A 9,591-nucleotide genomic window follows, 5' to 3' on the forward strand; every position below is an offset into this window, starting at 1 on the left:
AAGGAATGACGCCAGAGCGATGCCGCCACCCAAACCCAGGCTTTGGGCATTCACCCAAGATAGGTATGTCAGGGAGGAAGAAGATAAACCTCGTTGCCGCCTTCAAGAAGGAGAACGACGCCGGCAGCATCTTCGATGTCGTGACCACCACCGTTGGCCTAGGGTTTCCCCAGTCCAGAGCCCCTCTTCCGACCACACACACCAACCTCCAGAACGAGATCCCTAGCTGGAACGGGACACAGACAACACATGGAGGAGCAGCCATCTTCAGATCTGATGCCAGATGCCCAACTGGGCGGCCTCCACACCACGCCCACGCCCGCCAACCTCTCACCACCCACAAGACCCAGGCCCCGGGATGCAACACCAACACCCGCCACATGCGGCTAGGCCAACGCCGTCTTCGCCATCCAGGTTGCCGCCCTGGCTTCCGTGGTCCCCGACATGGTCGCGACGAGCATCACCTCGCAAGCAGCCACCCAAGCGTCGGTGAGGCCGAGCGGAAGGTAGGAGGAAGGAGGGACGCCGCCTTAGCTTCTGTAGTCCCTAACATGGTCGCGACGAGCAACACCCAACCAACAGCCACACAAGAGTCGGTGAGGCCGAGCGGAAGGTGGGAGGGAGGAGGGCCACCGAGGCACCAGATGCAAGGACCCCCCGCCCTCGCACGGGAGCCGAGAGATGAAAATGATCGTGCTGATTTAGATCCTTCTTTCTTGGATCCCTCCGCTAGTGTGGTGTTCTCCAGGGACGATCTACATGTGGACGGTGGTAGTGTTGAGGCGGGAGCGAGGGAAGAGAGCATGGGAACGGGGTTGGATCATCTGGCGGACCAACCCAAAAAATCAAACATACGTCCAGGTCAAGCACCCTAGCTTTCGCAAGTGGTAAGGGCATCTCCAACAGCTCAACACATCAGGACCAATCATGTCAGATTTAGTTTTTGCGGACAGAAAATGGTAACAACCTAAGCTAGCAGCCATACGCAGAGTGACCGGCCTATCAGCATCAACTCATTCTCGGCCTAAATTTGGGCTAGCAATGCATCATCGGCGCGGACACAAGACGCTTCCGCACATGTCCCCATCAAGTAACCCAGGGACGGAGGGACCCACCCACCAGGGACACCGAACACAGTAGCCACCAAATCGCATCCCTCCTTTCCCTTGCAACCCTAGAGTGACTACACTGTCTGACCTAGCCCCACGCCATTGTTGGCACCATATGTTTAGATGCAGCACGCCGAAGGCCGCGACTAGTGCCAGCATCCTAGAGTGCACTTGCCGGCACCATTCCTGGGCCTTGTTTGCCGCCCGTCTGCTCGGACCCGCCCATTGGCATCAACGCCTAGGACCTGTTTTGTTCGGCATATTGTAAGTACACAAATCGATACCATTTTGGCCTTTTGCCCCAAGTAGACAAGCCATTGATCCTTCGTTTGTTGGCTGCAGATGGACTTCAGAAAGTCGATCGAGTTCGTCTTCGACACCGTCATAGACAACTCGTTGGAGGAGTAGGGCGGTTCTTCGGAACTCATGATTGTCGCTACTAGCCCGTGGGTACCCTGGGTAGCAGCACTGATCCCTACGCCTCGAGTAGAGCTCGGCGTACCACATATCCCCCGCCCATGACGCTCATATGAGCTTCGCCCAGGCCAGGCCATTCTCACAACGGTGGGAAAGGATTTGCGGTCGCTTCTCGCCCCAACTGGACATGGTCCTTAGTGGGAGGTTGGACGATCGGGGGGGGGGGGGGGGGGGAGGGGGAAATGGCCCCAGCCATTCTCACAAGGCCTTACACCGACGCAATGGCGCCACGAAATCACGAGCATGTCATGACGCAAAGATCACAGCACGAAAACGGAGAGTATGGAAGATGCAAAAATAGACTTCCATAGAGGAAATCTGCCTAACGGTTTAAACTAAACACTACTAAAAAACAGCTTAATTTGCTTACACGTGGCGGCACACTCAAAAGGTGGTGCGTCACCTATGCTTAATTACTCGTGGAACACCATTAGGCCTTGTTTGGTAACGGAGTATTTGTGGAGATTAGTGGGGATAATCCGCTAGAGTATTGGGTGAAACCCCTACCTTCACCCAATCCCCACAAATACTCTCCCCTGCCAATCCCTAATCTCCTGGTTTAAAACCAACGCATTTGGTAGGCAGGGATGGGGATAAAACCAACAACAAGCAACAATGAAGACAATTCAGCATAAACTACAAAAGATTCAATTTTTATGGCAATAGATGAACATAACTCTGTAAAGTCAACATCCAACAGTTATCAGCATCCATAACGCAAGAGTTTTAGTCACATAATTCACAACAGTTTAGCATAAATTAGATATTCCATGCAACTATTCCCGGCAATTTTTTCTATGACAAAAGATGACGACTCTTCAAAACTATGTTGGATTTTTTGAGTGATCACCGTTGAAGACGACCCCGTTCCTATGCTTCCAAAGGTGCCATAGGCAGAGTAATGAGAGCATCGACGCAGTGCGGCGAGGAGCGAAGGGCGGGAGGGGGCAGGTGGACGTCGCGGACACGGGGCGAGTGGTGTCGGCCGGCGCCGCGCCAAGCATGGACCAGAAGCAGCGAGCGAAGCTGCACTCGAACATGATGTGAGCTGGAGCTTCAAGGGGAGTGTCGCAGATGGGGCAGCAGCTGCCCCCTTCCTCGAGGATGCCCTTGCGCAGAAAATTGAAGCGAGTTGATTTGGTCCATGCTATCTTCAAGAAACACAAGTCAGGCATTAAGATAGTCTGTAATCATACGCAAAGATGTTAGAAGAGTTTGGTGCATGATCATGTTCAGGTGATGGATGACTGAAAGCATATAAATATCCACATGGATAACTGAAAGCATAAGTACCAGAGCAACACAGCATCAACATAAGTGGAGACGGCAAACATATTTTACCAGAGAAGAAAATGCAACAGTCGATGAATTGAATTGTACTACAAACATACTTTGCCAGAGAAGAAACTGCAACATACTTTGCCAGGCACATCAAACATACTTTGCCATGCCAAAATATTAACTTGGAAGTGTACGACAAATTTAGCTAAGCACACATTTCATGTAATATTAACGTTTTCCTTTAAAAAAAACTGTAACATTAATTTGGCAAATAGAAGGCTAAAACCAGGCACAGGTTGATCTGCTACAACAGTCAAACTGATTACTTATTATTACTATTTTGACTAAATCAAAAGCACAACTTAGAATGCGAATTTTAACTACATTATAACAAGGAGACGAAATGCCCTCAGAATGCTGCAATACCATGTGCGTTTGTCAGTCCTGTTGAATATGTATTACTCCAGAACGGTTTTACTTCATGAAACCACTGTAAACAAACTGAAACCCACCAAACTGCAAATTGCCAGCTTGGCTACCTCAAGCTTACTAGCTACAAGCAAGCACCTACAAGAATCTAACATCGAGCTTACAGAAATACATCACTTAGCCAATCGCTCGTGTTATCCAGCCGGACCGGTGCTAACACACCGCGGGCGCAGCTCCGCCCCTGGGATGAAAGGTTGGATGCGCTCAGATCGGGAGAAACACAGCTAGTACACAGCCATGAAAGAGAGAGAGATAGAGAAGGGGGTCACCGGAGAGCATGTAGACCGGAGTACAGGACCGGCGGGAGGTGGTGTCGCCGGTCAAAAACCAATAACAACGGCGGCGGCGATGTGGAGCGGCTCGGCGGGATCCACTTCTGTCTTCGCCGGTCAGATGTTCCACCCCTCCCGCAGCTCTCGTCCCTCCCTCAGCTCCTGCACCTCCGCTAGCCGCCGATCCGCTCGCCGTTGATCCGCTCGCCACCGCTCGCGCCGGTTGCCTTGCGTGCTGCCTGTAGCTAGATCTTCGCCGGGGACGGGGATAAAACACGGGGTCTGGGTCGTGGATTGTGTCCAAGGCAAAAATGGGCCGGGGACGGGGATAGACGGGGATGAGCGGGGATAAAATCGGCCTAAAACTCTAGCACCAAATAGGCTTTTGGGGAAAATCGGGGATTCAAAGTTGGGCCGGGATAATACTCGCCAATCCCTGTGAATACTCCGTTACCAAACGAGGCCTTAAAGTGGTGCGCCATGGGTGGATATTTCTAGGCTGTGCTGGTAGGGATGGCTGCACTTAGCTTTTCAGTTTCGAAAAAAAATAAAAGAAGTAATAGAAACATCAAATTCTAAAATCCTTTAAGATGTAGTTAAGTTAATTAATCTAATTGTTAGGAAGATAAATAACCATGAACTTCGATACATGGTAAAAAACCATGAATTTCGATAAAATTTTCAAAAAAAAAACCTCTATGTTTCGGTAAAATGGCTTTAAATTTGCATACATCATCGAATGAAAAAGTTTTCTATATGAAAAAACATCTACAGAAGAAAAAAAGTTACATCTGATTTCAACGGCCTACCTACGATCGTTTACCAATTTTCTAGAATCGTCAAATTAAAAAAAGGAAAATAGAGTTTTCGGAAGTTTATATTTCGCTGATTTTTTTTTTAGAAAAGAGAAAAACTTACCCTCGTGGTGCACCGTTAGTAGTGGTGCGCCATTGGTATGTTGGGGCGCACGGTGAGCTACAACTCCTCCTTATAAGCTTGGTTGGAAAACCTAGTTCCCTATCTTCCCATTTAGTCTGTTCTCGAGGCGCCGCTATCTCTTTTCCTCCCTCTCTTCTCCCAACCGGTCGTCGACCTCTTCCTCCTTCGTGTTTCGCCTATCCTCTGCAGCATCTCTCCATTCTCTCTGGCGCACCACCGTGAGTTACCCGTGGCGCACCACCGTGAGTTACCTGTGGCGCATTGTGTGGTGCACCACGGCTATGTACAGTACCCATGGCGCATCAAATGGTACGCCACATGTAACTATTAACATCGGTGTGTGCTAGTCGTGGGACACGCATAGCGCGCCACGGGTAACATTTTTTCTAGTAGTGAAATGTAGGATAGGGTAACTGGAAATAGAGTCATACAGGAGAATAGGAAGAACATTCAAAGGGAAATCACATCTCCTTCATCTGGAGAGACATGAGGTTTAGAATCTCTACGACATCGGCAGTGACGGCTTCTTCGCCGGCCTTCTTCAACAACTCCGGAGATATCTCGCTAGCTGGTCACTCCATGGGAAATGGAGTCCCGCTGCTGGGAGCGAGCTCGGCGGTCATCATGCCCATCTTCGTCGAGTTGCGTTGCTCGGGACGCACCTCTTATGAAATGGGCGAAGCTTTGTGCAAAGGCTTCACTAGGCACCTCCGGAGGAGCAGGGGCAGACCCTGGACAAAAATGTCCCGGTGTCCAGGTTAACATGTAATAGGCATGTGTATAGCAAGCAACGCAATGCATATAAGTAGGCGAGCTCATTTCCCCTTCCCCCTCTCACCTGTCTACAGTACCTGAAGGTCACCTCGTCGGTGCCGGGCCAATCCAAAGCTCATCTCGTCGGCGCTGCTGGTGGAGATGGGTGGAGGAGAGGCGCCGGAGTAGTTAGCTTAGCTAGGATTTGCGGCAGTATGCCGGTAGGGGGCTTTATGCCCAGTAGTGGAGGCGGAGGTCGAGATCTGGCTGCCTGGATCTTGACTGCTCTAGGGCCCTACTTTCTTCTTCTTCTCCTCTGGTGGTTGAAGGGGAGAGGGAAGGAAGAGGCTGGTGCTTCCTTCAATAATGAAGCGGCGGAGTATCTCCTGAAGAAGTGCGGAAGCGGCGGGCGATCTACATTCCTGGTGTAACATCCCAAATTTCAAAACAAAGAGAAAATGAATTTCCTTTTTCCAAAAATGAGAACCAACAAAAACTTTTCTTACATAGAGTGCTATGCATAGTGCTCATACCTAATACAACCTCATCCCTCTTGTCACCAACCTTTGAAAAACAAAATAAAAAGAAATGATCTTAAATAAGAAAAAGGCATATGCAAGCCTATGGCTACTTTTTGCAAATGCTAAACTTTGCTTTGTCTACCTTGGTAGATGGTTTGGAAATACCTCAACAAACCTAATTTAAGGCTTACCACTCAAATCTTGGTGAAACCAAAAAGAAAACAAAAATCAAATAAAGCATATGCTGTAATACCAAATTTTGACCTAGGCACCCACCTTGTCCCAAAATGGTTTGAACCCTTTACCCAAATCAAACTAACACCAAATAAACCTCACCCATGTCAAAGAGAAGCAAAGAAAAGGAAAAGAATAAAAGTTAGAAAATCACAAAACCCTCACATATGGCTTATGCCATTTTTCCAAATCTTTGACCTAGACCAATTTGGCCTTCACCATTAGTTGTATTATGTTAATAAACACTTATTACAACTTTTGGAATCAAGGAAACACAAATCAAATCAAATTCAAACTCAAATTGTGATCACATATGATAATGGTCAAATCTGCCATTTATATTCTGGTCACCACTTTGAGCCCCTCTATCTCAAGTTTTTCGAACTAAACTTTCCCAATTCTTTGCACCTCATCCAAGAGCACATCAAGGTGAACAACTTTGGTAAAGACCACCATGTCAAATTCATCTTGGATCAAAAACTATGCTCATGCAAAGCTGAGACTTTTTATCAAATGCAACAATCTCACAAATTGCAATTTTGCAATTCTTTTATTTTTAAAATTCCACCACCACTTGTATTTGTCTCTGGTCATTTGCAACTTATCCAAATGCACCATTTTCAAATTTTGGAACCATAGGGCATAGATCAAATTAGGCAAGAATTTGCAATTTGCAAATAGGCATCTTTTTCAAACACTATTTTAAATAGTGTTTTGGACCAACCCTTGCCACCACTTGGCTCCTACCTATCCACTGCCCCCCTCTCCACATTAATCTTGCACATCTACCCTAGGTGGAGGTCAAGACATGGCATGGACATGGCCATGCCGGCCATGTTCCCCATGGATGCAACCCCTCCTCTTCTCCCCTTCTTCTCCAACCCTGGCCCTGGTGCCCAAACCCTCCACCTTGCTCTGCTACAATCACCTGCCCTAGCCTTGGTTGAAGCAACGCCCTGCACGCGCCAGACACGGACGCGCCCACGACGTCCTGCGCATGTCGATCATGGCATGGACGCGCCCACGGGCACCCACAGGCCACACGTCGACTCGCCGCCTCGAGCACGCCCTGGCCCCCCTTTATTCACCGCGAGCCTCGCCGTGCCACCACGAACGCGCAGGACACGCTCAAGACACCGACCCTTGCCCGCCGCCGCCGGAGACGACGACCGTATCCCGCCGCAGACGCGCAGTACCCCGCGACAACCCGACCGATTTAGGCACCGCCTGACAGCGCCGTCGCCGCCAAAAGAACCGCCTGGACACGCAGCACAGTTCCTCGCCATCCTCTACCTCGCTAGCTCGCCGGAGCACCCGCGTCGATGTCGACTTCGTCACAGCACCCGCAGCACCCTCGCGATTCTATAAATAGGGCGCTCCCTCGACTCAACCAAGCACACCATCTCACTCCCCTCCCTCCACCGCTTCTCCTCACACCAGTAGCTAGCTCAATCATCGCCGGAGTCGCCGGAATTGCAAGCTCAGAGCCACGGAAGCCCTGAGATCGCTGCCGTCGATTCAAGCCTCCCCAAGCTCCGCCACTGCTACCAGCCGCCTCAGCATCATCGAGAACGTCGCCGTGAACATCGCCGCCGACCGCCAGAGCCCTGGTACTCCCTCCGACCCCCTAGGCTCGCCGGAGAAGCCACGACATCTCGTCGGAGACGACGATGCCTGTGCGCCGTTGATCTCTATTTTAATCCAACGCCCCACAGCTCGCGTACCGTTTCGGGTTTTAAAGAGAGGCTGACGGGTGGACCCACGTCGTCAGACAGCCCACGCATTCTGGACGCGTGGTGGGCTGGTTTCCCCCTATTTAAACCGTTTCGGCCCAATTCATTTTCCCGCCAGACCCAGTTATTCAAATTCGAAATTTCCAGATTCTATTAAAATTTAATACTGGCTCTGTGTTTGAAATTGAATAGTTTCAAATTGGCTTGGCCAAATTTAGAAAACTTTATATCTCTGGAAAGCCCATGAAATTATCTAGACAATGCCACTGGTCTCAACCCTAGATCTTTTGTAGAAATAATGTGACAAAAAGATTAAGTCAGGGACTTTGGCACATTCAATTAAATCTTAAAAATCAACCAAAAACGATATTTAGTTAATTCCAACTCTAATAGCTCACATTTCACTTACACTAATTGTTTCTGCAAAAATATGGTGTGGTCTTCTTGGATGATCATGGCCTAGTTTGAATAAAGGACTATATGGCTAGTTTAATTAAGTGATATTGTCCAAAACTATTATGCAAATCATATGAAGTGTTTCACTTCATTTAAATCTTGTCCCAAGTACTTTCATATGAAGTTTGGACCCATGGTCAAATACTCTCACATGAAATACTTTGTGATTTTAAATCATAATAAGCATTGTTAAATAGTATGAGGTATTCTACCTCATTTAAATCATTTTCTCAAATGATGATGATGAATGGTTGACTTAGGTCAACATGATTTCATGTATGATTGTTTGAGAAATTAAATCTTAAGAAGATTCAATGAGAGGAAATTATTCCTCAAGAACTAAATGGAAACTATCATTTACATATGTAATGAGAGGAAATTATTTCTCCTAAGGAAAAAAACCAATGCACCTAATTGTATTAAGTGTGTGATTAGAATAGTTTGCGTGAATGCATGTGATGCTTAGTATAGCTATTGAATTTGTTGAGTGATTATACCTCGTATTCGAATTTAGACGCTAGCACCGGAGAATACCAGGAAGAGGAAGGTTGCTACCAAGAGGAGGAAGAGGAGAACTTTGAGTTACTACCAAGGCAAGCTAATATTCTTGCAAAATGCAAAGCCCTTTGGGGCAAGGCACCATTAATCTTACCTTTCTTACCACAATCCTATCCCAAGTTTTTACCATACAAGTTTTTACTTGTTTACTTAAAGAGTTACTTTTATAGTTAACTTTGGTCTAAGTTAAAGAAGGTTACTAGAGTAGCAAAGTTAGTCTCAAAGCTAGCCAAACAAGATAGCACCCCTCATGATTAGTGCTAGTGCTAAATACTAAAACTTGACTACTCTAGATGGGAACATGTGACTTGAAATGAATTTGAAACCTTGGAATGATGAGTCTTTCCATTGAATGAATTTTGAAGGTGAATATGACTTGGAGAAGATGGTGATTTTTGATAAAACTGATATTGGTTTGAATGCGATACCTTTCCAATTTTGAGTACCCCCACAATACATGATTATGGGTAGGGCTTAACTGGAAATTTATGCATCTTAGTATGGGTTCCCTCTGAACACACATCATAGGGGTTATGTCGAGGCTGCCTCCGTTGTTGAGAAATGATGTGAATTGTACGGCCAAGTCCCGTGCAGTTCCCAGGTTGACAGTTGGTCTTCACTGGGAGGCCAAGCTCATGGGGAGAGGTGCTCATACTAGGGTTTGTAAGTGAAAGGTTATGGTTGATGATCCGCGTACTGTGTTACGATGATTCGGGGTAATCCCGACGGATGAAATCAAATGTTGTGGCACAAGTGTGCAACCTCTGCA

General features: G+C 47.6%; 1 long non-coding RNA gene across 1 annotated transcript; it reads right to left on the reverse strand.

Annotated features, from left to right (window-relative positions):
* Window positions 1-2,202: 2,202 nt before the first annotated feature.
* Window positions 2,203-4,053, reverse strand: LOC127296157 (uncharacterized). Its single transcript, XR_007848282.1, has 2 exons — window positions 3,626-4,053; window positions 2,203-2,737 (listed from the first exon to the last, which is right to left on the reverse strand). It is a non-coding gene; the product is annotated as an uncharacterized lncRNA (long non-coding RNA).
* Between the last annotated feature and the right edge of the window lie 5,538 nt (window positions 4,054-9,591).

The sequence above is a fragment of the Lolium perenne genome, chromosome 4 (genome assembly GCF_019359855.2).
Source record: "Lolium perenne isolate Kyuss_39 chromosome 4, Kyuss_2.0, whole genome shotgun sequence".
NCBI lineage: Eukaryota > Viridiplantae > Streptophyta > Magnoliopsida > Poales > Poaceae > Lolium > Lolium perenne.